Consider the following 12,055-nt stretch of genomic DNA (forward strand, 5'->3'; position numbering starts at 1 on the left):
CTGGCGGCTGCAGTTGGCTTAATAATTACTCATGGCATCTGTGGATCCAGCAAGGGCCCACGAGAGCTGACAGCTTGCCAGTTATATTTGAGCAGTTTTACATTCATACCAGGGTTCCTGGGGCTCAGGTTCGCCAATCTAAACATTTGACTTCTTGGAATCTTTTTATCCGCCTCGAGGGAACGGATTGAGAAGTCTGTGGGTTATAATTAGCACATTCTCTTGTACAGCTGAGTTTGTGTTTCTGGATGGAACAGCGGTTTATGGCGTTTGGCTCCCCTGTCCCGCAGGCCTTGTAGCCCCTCAGACGTTAGCTCATTGATTCTTGTAGTGTTTCGTGTGAGTCGCGTAGCATGATTGCAGGCTCCCTCTTAAAACTAGCTCTCCGGACCTCCTGAGCTTGCAGAAGGCGAGGGATGCTTCTGTGGGTTGTGGGGAAAGAAGTGGGGTGGGGGTGGGGAAGCCGATGTTGCTGCTGGGTGAGCCTTGGAGAGATGTCCCTTGGTGATGTTCCTGACATCACTCAGCAGACCTCCCTCTGGGAAGCAATGGGGGGGGCGGTGTACGTGTGTGTGTGTGTGTGTGTGTGTGTGTGTGTGTGTGTGTGTCTGTGTCTGTGTCTCCGTCCGTCCATCTGTGTACTGGCTGCACTTCCTCCTGTTACTTACCTGCTGTCACAAATCAACTGGTGAGGACGACAGAAGGAAGGGAGGGGTTTATTTGGCTCACAGTCCAAGTGCGCATTCCGTCACGGAGAAGTCATGCCCCGGATGATGAGGTCGCCGAACAGACCGCACCCACAGCCAGAAATCCGAGAGCTGTGGATGCTGGTACTCAGCTCTGAACCCCAAGTCTCGAATGGTGCCACTCACAAGTAGGGTGCGGCATTCCATCTCATAAAAACCAATCTAGGAATTCCTCTCAGACATTTCCAGAAGTTCCTTTCCCAGGCAATTCCGGATCCTATTCATTGGCGGCCGAGATTAACGGAGACTAGACCTAGAACTCAAAGGAGGAGGCAGTCACTTAGTTACGTGGACAGTCTTGTCATAAGACAGGGTGGGGAGAGCTTGTGAGGTGCTAGGGTCAAGAGAGGAAGGGAGGAAGCCACATCTAGCGAGTTTCATCTCTGCCCATCTGTGTACACCTTCCTCTCATCCTGAGTTTGGGACTCAGCAATTGGAATGCATTCCCTTGGATTCCAGCCTGAGTCTGTGATCGCAAGGCCTGGATCTGTGGTCCTTCGTGGGCCCAGCTGTGTCTCACTCACAGCCTGTGGGCCTCCTGTGGCCCAGGGTAGCTATGAATGCGGCTCAACGTCAGATTGTAAACTCATTTAATTGTTTTCGATTCTTTCTCCTCACGATTTCTTTTTGGTCACTTAATTTTACTGGTGCAAGCATGAACTTTGCAGATGGCAGCCCGTTGCAATGTCAGCAGGTCACATGGCAGGTGAACGGTGGCTGCCAGGCGGGACTTCTTACCTCCGAGTTTCTGGGACGCCCTTGGCAGCTTAGGACTTAGGTCAAAGGGTGGATAAGGCATTAGAACTGAGTGAGCACTGGGCTCTGGGATCTCGCGTTTTCTCTCTGGGAAGGTTTTGCCTGAGACGAGAGGTCTCTCTGTAAGCCGACTTTTTCTCTTCAATCAGAAGATGCGTGGTTAGTAATCTAAAACCTTCACTTTTTTTTTTTTAACCTCAAAAATCCTTCTAATTAGCCTGGATGATATGTTTATCCTATTCATTTTCCACAGCTGGAAAAAGCCTCCCAAACCTCTGTCTCTTTATGAATAGCAGAGTCTAGGTGCCGTTTTCCAGGCCCGTCCGGCCCATCTGGCTTAGAGTAGACGGCAGCTCCTAGGCAGCTTTTTGTCAATAAAGCCGGCTTCCACGCTCGGGTGGAAAGCAACCTTGACTTTGATTGGCCTGTGGTGACTCTAGTCCCCATTTCTGGCTTTGCAGAAACACTTGGGGGGGGGAGGTGTGTTAACCCTTAGATAACCATAATGCCACAGCCCTTACTCTTCCTTACATGGGGCTTTCGGCTTGGTGGCCGCGTTCAGGGCACGCGGGCTGACATTTGTAGTTATCTCTTTCATTTCTTATTCATATCTATCTGATCTTCTCTGCCTGTGCATGTTCTTTGTCTTTTTATTCAGGGTTAGAACACAAGGCAAACGGCTTTACTCTGTGGAAATTGCCCTGAGGCCTTGCCCGTTTCCCTAGCCTACGAGTCTAACGACAGCTCTCCAACCAACAGCCCATGAGTCTTAGCAGAAGGTTTCAGAGAAAGGCTGGAGGTGGGGACACTTTCCCCATGGGTTGACTTTAACAATGAAATAAAAGACCGGGAAGGCAGCAAACTATAACCCGTGACGTAAATGCAGGGGTTAGACACCGCTAATATGTTTCTCCTAGCAAGCGTGTCGGTAGGAGTGAAAATTAGTACCCTCCGAACCTTGTCCCACACGCACGCCAGCCCACTTTGTCACATGCAGTGTGCAGCAGAAATCACCCTTACGGTGTGTGACACACTAAACCCAGCCCTTTGGAGAACCATGCTGCCTGAGTAAATCGCCCTAAAGAATTCAGTTTCTATGCCATTTGCCCTTTAGGTGTCAAATCCTGAGCAGGTGTCCTGTTGTTGTGGGTACTCAAAGCTGTTCCTGTGTATCCGCGGAGGCTTAGCTGATGTCGTCAGGGAGCCAAGGGCAAAGTGATGAGTGCTTGGGGCAGAAGAATGTGCGGATTTACTCGCCACACCACAACCTGTGTGGCAGCTGCCCAGCCAGGTAGTTGCCACCTCCCCCCCCTCCTCTGCCCCGACAGGGTTTCTCTGTGTAGCCCTGGCTTTCCTGGAACTCCCTCTGTAGACCAGGCTGGCCTCGAACTCAGACATCCGCCTGCCTCTGCCTCCCAAGCGCTGGGACCAAAGGCGTGCGCCACCACCGCCCGACTAATTAAACCTTGCCAGCCTGCCCTTGTCAGGGAAGGAACCGGGAGGCCCACTAACGGCAGCGAGGGAGGGACGTTGGGGTGTCACAGTGCCTGGGCTGCTGTGGCACACTGTAGGCAGAGTGGCTTAAGCTAAGGATATTTATTTATTTTTTCATAGCTCCGGAAGCTGCTGTCTGGCAGGCACCCACCTTCCTGGTGTCTCCTCACATTTACATCTTTCATAAAGACACAGATCCCACCATGCTCTCCCTGATGGCCTCTGAAGCTGTTGTTTTCCAAAGGCCTCCCCTCCAGGACAGCAGAGTTGGAGGACAAAGCCTCTGATGGAGAACACAAGCTTTCAATCCCTACCAGCTGGCTTGCTAGGAGCGCGCTTCCTCGGCCTTAGTGACTTCTACCAGAATAAATCAGGCTGAGTTTAAGTCAGGGAGCCCAGCTGGCCCTCCCCGGGGCTCCTAAGTGGAACCAACCCTGGCATCTTAGGCTCTTCTCTTGGTCCCACGTGGTCAGCATCAGCCCCACTTTTCCCTTCAGAAGGGTGTCCCTTGCAAGGCTCCCCATGTGAACCCTTGTTCTCAGCATCTCCCATGCTTGCTGCCATTTGACTGGTTCGTGTGTCCTGATACCAGGCCCGTGGAAGCTGGCATTGTTCAGGCCAGTATATGGATGGCATGGCCCGGTTAGCGGTGGTCTGGTTGAAGGTGCTGTTGGACACTTTTGGGAGCCTTGGCATGTTATGGATTGTGTGGGGTTTGGCCTAGAGTCGGAGGTCCTCCAAGGAGACTAAGGAGAGAGACAGGAGTTGTGAGGTCCTGGCTTCTCTGCCAAGAAGGTTTTGCTTTTCGAAGTAAAATACATGTAAATGAAATTTATGAGTCTAGCTTTTTGTAAAAATTCTAACAAATTAAGGATTTAGGCAAAAACAAGTTTCTTGATTTGTTTTTTTCTTTTTGTTCATCTGCATTTTCTATTTTTTTTTATAGTGGGTACACACTTCTCTTAGGCGCTTAAGAGGTCATTTGAAATGTCAACAGTGGACTGTTTGGGTTGGTAAGATTGCTCAGTGGGTGGAAGCATTTGCCACTGGTGATCTGAGTCCTGTTCCTGGGACCCACACAGTCAAATGAGTCCCACAAGTTGCCCTCTGACCTCTGAACGTGTACCCTGGCATGTGTACATACACACTAAATACATGTAATTAAAAATTTAAAAATGGGGCGTTCCGTTGCCATTCTTGCTGGGCTCTGTCTCTTGGGCGTGGTTTGGGGGAAGAGTGGAGAGATCACGTGGCTGCCACTGTGTCCCTAAGTGGTCGCGCAAAGCCAGTATCTCAACAGGATTCTTCCTGGACATGCTTCTTGAACTGGATAAATGGGCATCTAATCCCTTACCCCCAGATGATATTCGGTGAGGACGGGAATTCCAGTTCTCAGCGCGTTACTCCTGTTAGGTTCTGAACTACATGGCAATTTTGGGTTTGTCCTTTGCCTTTATTTTGCCTTAAATATTTGCTGAGAGTTATTTTGTTCGTGAAGTTTTGCCTTATTGGCCCAGTTTCCTCACTTAAATGTGTTTTGCATGTCACTCTCAAAAGCTTTAGTGACTTCATTGGAGCCTTGTGCTGCGTTTCCTGTCCTGTTGTCGGTGTTGTGATTCTTTTTAGAGAAATCCTCAAAGTGGCTTGAAGCGGTTATCATTCTTCTGCCTCCTAATTGTGACCAGACTTACACACGTGAGAGTGGCGGCTGTCGAGAATCCCCTTTGCGCTGTGACTCAGCCGTCAGCCGTCACCTGCCTTTGCGTTTTCTGACCGTGTTTTCCGTCGACTTTGGGGGGATACTAAGGAATAAGACATGGCTCTTTGATGGAAGAGCTGGCTTTCTAGAAAAGGCGCTATCAGCAGGCAGGACCACGATGCGTGGAGGTTAATGGCTGCAGCCAGAGTCCGTTAAACAGGTTGGTACTGTGAGCAAGTCCCCTGTAGCTTTTGCCGCTGGGACACCCTTCTGACGATGCTACAATCGATGAGTTTTAAATGTCCTCTTTGAGCTACAGAGAGGGCTACCGTGTTTCCTCACTCATAGCGTAGTTTTGGTTTTGCTCTAGTGGCTGTTTCAGATTTAAAATGATGTGATTTACTAATCTTGGTGTGCACTGAGCTGTCAGCTCGGATCCGTCCACACTCTTTCAAATGCAGAAAGTGTTCGTCGTTGCTGCCTGTGCTCCCCTGAGAACTCAGTCCATCGTGGGGGCAGTAAGATGAGTCATTTTTCTGCTTAGCTTCCATTTCTTGTTCATTATTACTGTTGATTTTTAATTTGAAATGACTGTCCATATTCCTGCTCTGATATCGAATGGTGGGATTCAGTGTTCTTCCCGTGGCTGACAGCTGGAGGGGTGGCCGTTACAGTGCGTCTCATGGTCACCGTTACAGTGTGTCTCATGGTCGCCGGTCACAGCTACAGTGTGTCTCATGGTCGCAGTTACAGTGTGTCTCATGGTCACAGTTACAGTGCGTCTCATGGTCGCAGCTACAGTGCGTCTCATGGTCACAGCTACAGTGTGTCTCATGGTTGCAGTTACAGTGTGTCTCATGGTCACAGCTACAGTGCGTCTCATGGTCACAGTTACAGTGCGTCTCATGGTCACAGCTACAGTGTGTCTCATGGTCGCCATTACAGTGTGTCTCATGGTCACAGCTACAGTGCGTCTCATGGTCACAGTTACAGTGCGTCTCATGGTCGCCGTTACAGTGTGTCTCATGGTCACAGCTACAGTGAGTCTCATGGTCACAGCTACAGTGTGTCTCATGGTCGCGTTACAGTGTGTCTCATGGTCACAGTTACAGTGTGTCTCATGGTCACCGTTACAGTGCGTCTCATAGTCACAGTTACAGTGTGTCTCATGGTCACCGTTACAGTGCGTCTCATGGTCACAGCTACAGTGTGTCTCATGGTCACAGTTACAGTGTGTCTCACAGTCCGTGGCTTGGAATGTTTGTGAGCGATAGGGTAGATGACTTTGTTGCCCTGTTAGGTTACAGTAGCTATGGGATGCTTTAGGATCCCATGCTGCGTTCTCTTTTTTATTTTATTTTTTATTTCTCTTTTTTATTTTTATTTTTTAAAAGAAAACGAACTTCCTTTTTTTTTACATACCAATCCCAGTTCCTACTCCCTCCCCTTCTACCATTCTCTCTACCTATCCCCCCCCCATCCACTCGTCAGAGAGGGTAAGGCACATTGCTTTGGGGAAAGTCCACGGCCCTCCCCATTATATCTAGGATGAGCAAGGTATCCATCCAAAGAGAATGGGTTCCAAAAAGCCAGTACAAGTAGTAGGGATAAACCCTGGTGCCACTGCCGGTGGCCCGCAGTCTGCCCCAGCCACGCAACTGTCACCCACATTCAGAGGGACTAGTTAGGTTCTGTGCTGGTTCCTTCCCTGTCTGGCTAGAGTTGGTGAGCTCCCATTAGCTCAGGTAAGCTGTTTCAGTGGGTGTTAAGAAAATCATACATAGATCCACCTGGAAAGGGGAAATATACAAGATAACCTGACAAAATTGGGATCATGGGGGTGAGGGAGTAGGGAGGGCAGAAGGGGAAGGCGAGGGGAGAAGGGGAGGGGGAAGGAGAACCTGAGGGAACGGGATAGTTGAGTTGGAAGAAGGACAGAGATGGGAGCAAGGGAAGAGATACCTTGATTGAGGGAACCATTATAGGCTTAGCAAGAAACCTGGCACTAGAGAAATCCCCAGGAATCCACAAGGATGACCCCAGCTAAGACCCTAAGCAGTAGACGAGAGGGTGTCTGAACTGGCCTTGCCCTGTAGTCACACTGATGAATATCTTAAATATCACCATAGAGCCTTCGTTCAGCAGCTGATGGAAACAGAGGCAGAGACCCACATCGGAGCACTGGACTGAGCTCCCAAAGTCCAGCTGAAGAGTGGGAGGAGTGAGAATATGAACAACGAGGTCTCTTTTGATTTTAAAGGCAGTTCGAAATGATGCTTTCAGTATTCTTAGCTGTGTTTCATGCTTTATAGGTTTCCAGTAAACAAACCAGTTACATTGATCAAAGCAGTAGTCATTTGGAGGTGCTTGAGATGAGAGCAGGTTTGGGGAAGGAGCAGTTGCCTCAGAGACACAGACGGTGGTTGTACAAAGCTCAGGTAGCCATGGAGTCACCTAGCAACTGTTGCTGGCTCGGTCACCCTGAGATCCAGGGGCCCTGTTCCTGTGGCCCCTCAGATGAGGTCCCCAGTCATTGTGTTTATAGATGGCTTTCATCAAGTTAGGAAGGAAGGTTAGATTTCATAAAACAAATCAACTAAAAAAAAAAAAAAAGGTTTGATACCTGTGATTTAGGTACGTTCAGTTTATGCCAGCTAAGGATTTGGTTTGAAGGCTGCACATATTCAGAACTGCAGAGAAAGCCGAGTTAAGCAAGAATGCAGCAGACAAGGAAGCAAAGACAGGCCAGAGCTGGGCCGTGGGAGCCACGCCGCAGGGGCCACGTGGTCTTCATGATGCTGTGTATGGTGAGCGTGGCCCTGGCCCTGGTCATCCACTGTCCTCCCTTCCCCCCCCCCTCCCCCGGTCCCCTGTCCCCCGTGGTTAGATTGCTGGGGACAAGCTGTGCTCCCGCCTCCTGCTGTGTTGGGATGGGGGCGTGTAGACCTGCCAGAAACTAACTCATGCAAGTCTGGAGTGGAGAACTCCTTAAATGGTAGATAAGGGACACGTGGGAACAGGACCACATGCCCAGTAGCACCTGCAAGATCAGCTCTACTATGGACCTCAGCTGTCCCCATACATTCATTTTGGATCAATTTTTTTGTTTTGTTTTGTTTTTGTTTTTCAAGACAGGGTTTCTCTGTAGCTCTGGAGCCTGTCCTGGAACTAGCTCTTGTAGACCAGGCTGGCCTTGAACTCACAGAGATCCGCCTGCCTCTGCCTCCAGGATGCTAGGATTAAAGGCGTGTGCCACCACTACCCGGCTTGGATCAGTTTTTGTTTGTTGTTTGAGATAGGGTCTTGCTGTGTGGTCCAACTCTCTATTGTCCTGCCCGAGCTTTGTTAGGGCAGGAAATACCTGGCTTCGCATACACCTTATCCCGCCTATATGTAGGAAAATAAGTTGCCCCAGACAAAATCATGTGTCTCTCTCCCCCACATGTCTAAAATCATGCCACCCACTGTTCTCCGAGAAGGTCTCTTTTGTGCATCTGTCTTCCATGGCCTCCCGAGTGAGCACTGGGGAGAGACTTTGTGAGGCTTTCATACTTAAACAGTTCTTGTGAGTTAGAAGTCTCTAGGGCTGGTTGTCAGCAAGGGTCAAACAATTGTATGTCACAGTCAACAAGAGTTTGGCCCTATTGTTCCTTAAAAATGTAGCTCTTTTGCAATGTTGACTTGCTTCCATGGACTTGTACCACACACTGAAAATCCTGTCAAGCCTTAGGACCTGACCTGAGAGTGTGTCGCTTGGCGGTGGCTTCTTTCCTGCAGAGAGCTGTCACTCTTGGTTGATAGTGGAAGAAATGGAGTTTGGTGGTACCTTCTGGCTCTTACCTCTTTGCGGTGGGAGGGCTTATCCCTTTCTTAGGCACCAGAAACCAAACAGTTGGCTTCGGCTTGACTGCTACAGGCAGTGAACAGAAAATTCTTGCCTTGCTGGCCTTTCAGACAGGCCAGTGTCATGGACACATGGCTCTGGTATTCTGAATTCCCCGAATTCAAATTCTCTAGTGTTACAGCTACAAGATCTGAGTCCCCAGGGCATGCCCAGCTCAGCCTGTGGTTCCAGTAATAGATATCAAATATGATCTTGCTGGCCTAAAATGTGTACTTCCTGTGCCCTCCACCTCACACCGAATGGCCTAGCTCAGCTAGTTTGAGCCTTTGCTCTGGCACCAGTTGCTTGGATCCAATGTCAGATGCTTTCTGTTGGAGATGGAAGATCCAACTCCACGGACTTCAACCATAAAGGGAGCTAAGGGACTCACATCCCAGAAACCTTGAGTGAGGTGCTGGGGACCTTAAGTGCAGTTTGATCCAGAGGTTTGTGATGTCATTAGGAGTCCATCAGTAATCATTTTTAGTCACTTTCCTGCCTTGCCTCCTCCGTGTGCCATTTCCTTCTGGAAGTGGCCTCTTCGATGAGAGCAGGGGTTGTTGAGCCAACCCAAGTGTCACGTTGTCAGTCCGGCAGAGGTGGACAGAACCGGTGCTGATATTCCATCCAGCGTCAGACTCAGACTGGGCCTTTTAATCAGCTACAGCGACTAGGAGGTGATGGGCTCGTGTTGTGTTGGTTGGTTTAATGTACATATGATATGTACTAATACCTAGAGTGTAGGGCAGAGCAATGTAGATTCGTGTGAGAGCCTTTGGGAATGGAAACTGGATACAACACATACGCACACACACGCACGCACAAGTGCACGCACACACACACACCTTTTTGTTTGATATGCCCACACATCTTTGTGTATGACATAAAAAATATTCCTAGTGCCTTTCATACAGTCTCATTTTTGCATAAAGCTGTGGAAATTCTTTTGATGGTTTCAGGAAACACTGAGTTAGCAAATGCTTCTGAGGTTGGTTTCCATGGTTAGTCATAGCTCTGTCAGAAAGGATTTTTTTTTTTTTTTGGTGGAGCAAATATACCAGATGTTTTTATTAAGATCTCAAAGTGAGCTCAACCTATGCTAGAAGTAATGGTTCTAATTCTACTGGAGTCGGTATGGGAGCAGTTTGTTTCTAAGGAGCTGGGGAAGCTCCCACCGTATACCCTGTGTCTTCTTTCTACCTTTATTGATGGAAGCCACCATAATGCCATGTTTCATGTCCCCAATACCCAGATGCTAAAATGACAAACTGTACTTGTAACTGAAGGACTCTTAGGTTAATGTTTCAGCTTGGATCGTTTTATTGGTATATATTATTGTTTGCAAAAAGCACGTCTTCAATTTTTGCCCGTTTTCTGAGTTGATTTGTACCTGCCTGGATGCTGAAGTTGGGCCAGCATGTCAGAGCCGGATGACAGGATTTCCTTAAGCTGTGTGAGCAGTTGTAAGGGTGTGGCAGGTCTGGTTACCCGGGCAGGTTGGCTGCCTGATTACTGTCCCCTGCAGCCAGCTGTAGCTGAGTCTTTCCAGCTGGTTCTGTAAATAGCTTCCATCCAGCAGTCCCCCTGGGGCAGAGTTCCTGGTCAGCCACTTTGCTTGTTTTACTTGCTGGTTTGAGGTGGTTATTTTTGAAACCCTTCTCAAGTCCCTTCTTCTCCCTTAGTCCCCAATCTCTCTTCTCTCCTCGGCCAAATTACATGAAAACGCGTTTACAGACCCGGAGTGTTTTTGGCACTGCACGAGTCTGAGAACTTGAGATTTGATTTAAATGTTAATTTATTTTGACAGAGTCGGGGGCTCACAGTCTTCCCGTGGACTGTCTCCTGGCTGCTACTCCAGCCCTAGAAATGGCAGGTACCTCCCATCTGCTTCCAGCCCTGTTCTGAAATGCAGCGTGACCCACCCCATTTTGTTCTGTGGAGGTTCGGTCTAGGTGGTGCTGGGGACTAGTTCTTCCAGGGGTGGTTGACATGAAACTAAAGCATGTTAGTAAAACAATTAGTTTCTTTTCTCCTGGGTCTTAAGTACTCACTCAATTCATATGTATTGGAGAAAGCCTTGATTCTTTCTTAGTCCCTTTTTTGGCTTTCTAGGAATTTCCTTCCTTCCTTCCTTCCTTCCTTCCTTCCTTCCTTCCTTCCTTCCTTCCTTCCTTCTACCCTCCTTCCCTCCCTCCCTCCCTCCTTCCCTCCCTTCCTTCTTTTCTTCCCTTCCTCCTTCCTTCCTTCTCCCCTCCATCTCTCCCTCCCTCCCTCCCCCCCTCCCCGTCTGTCTGTCTTTTTGTGTCTCATCATCATTTAAACTTGATTTCTGTGCTGTGAACACTTAGGACTGTCACAGTGAGTTTATCTGAGGAGAAGAGTTGGTCAAGCGTGCACACTTTTACAGTAGACACTCTACACCCTTTCTGTTGTGAAGACATTCGCAGGGACTTTAGTCCTTTGGGCAGGGCAGCCCAGAGGTTGGGGCCTCGGTTGGCTTAGCTCTCCTCTGTGACGGCACCCTACATCCTGGGTGTAGAATATGCTGCCGTTACAGGGTGCCTCTGTTTCCTCGGGGTAGCAGTCCCTTCCGAGGCGAAGAAGAAGTGGTATTTGGGTCTAGTCAGTCATTGGGGGTTAACTTGGTTTGGCTGTTAGGATGGCTAGTCAGGAAAACTGAGAATAAGGAGATTACCTTGGTTGTTTACATTGGCTGGCCTCCATTTACTTGTGGGCTGTACTCTTTGTGAATAAGCTTCCCATGCCTGGATGAAACGTCTTCCCATAGCTATGGTGTCAGGGTAGTGATGGCATTCTTTTTTGTTTGTTTTTGAGACAACCTCTCTGTGTACCTTTCTGTGTACCTGTAGACCAGGCTGACCTCGAACTCACAGAGCTCCGCCTGTCTCCGCCTCCTGGGATCAAGGGCATGCACCGCCCTGCAGGGCATGCTACAGGATTTTTTAACACCACATACAAAACACTTGCCAGAAATCACAGGAGGTTGACCTTCGATTTTTCTTCTCATTAAAAAAAAAAAAAAACAACTTGCCAGGCGGTGGTGGCGCACGCCTTTAATCCCAGCACTCGGGAGGCAGAGGCCAGCCTGGTCTACAAGAGCTAGTTCCAGGACAGGCTCCAAAGCCACAGAGAAACTCTGTCTCGAAAAACCAAAAAAAAAAAAACTTTTGTGTATGCGTGAGTGACCGGATGAGAATGTGCTATGATGTGGAGATCAGATAACAACTTTCTTTTCTCCTTAGATCCTGGGACTCAAACTCAGTGTCAGGCTTGTGACAAATTCCTTTACCCACCGAGCTGGCTTGCTGGCTCAATTTCCTCATGCAAATCTTTAAAATTAATATGTTTGGGGTGGGTACATACATGTTGTGGTATGTGTGCACAGAAGGCAGAGGAGAAATTACAGAAGTTGGTTCTCTCTTTTCACCATGTGAGTTCCGGGCATGGGACTCAGGT

General features: G+C 48.8%; 1 protein-coding gene across 3 annotated transcripts in view; it reads left to right on the top strand.

Annotated features, from left to right (window-relative positions):
* Myo1b (myosin IB) overlaps positions 1-12,055 on the top strand; it is a 153,349-nt gene that overhangs the window by 19,828 nt on the left and 121,466 nt on the right. The window lies entirely within an intron of this gene.

The sequence above is a fragment of the Arvicola amphibius genome, chromosome 18, assembly GCF_903992535.2.
Source record: "Arvicola amphibius chromosome 18, mArvAmp1.2, whole genome shotgun sequence".
Lineage (NCBI taxonomy): Eukaryota > Metazoa > Chordata > Mammalia > Rodentia > Cricetidae > Arvicola > Arvicola amphibius.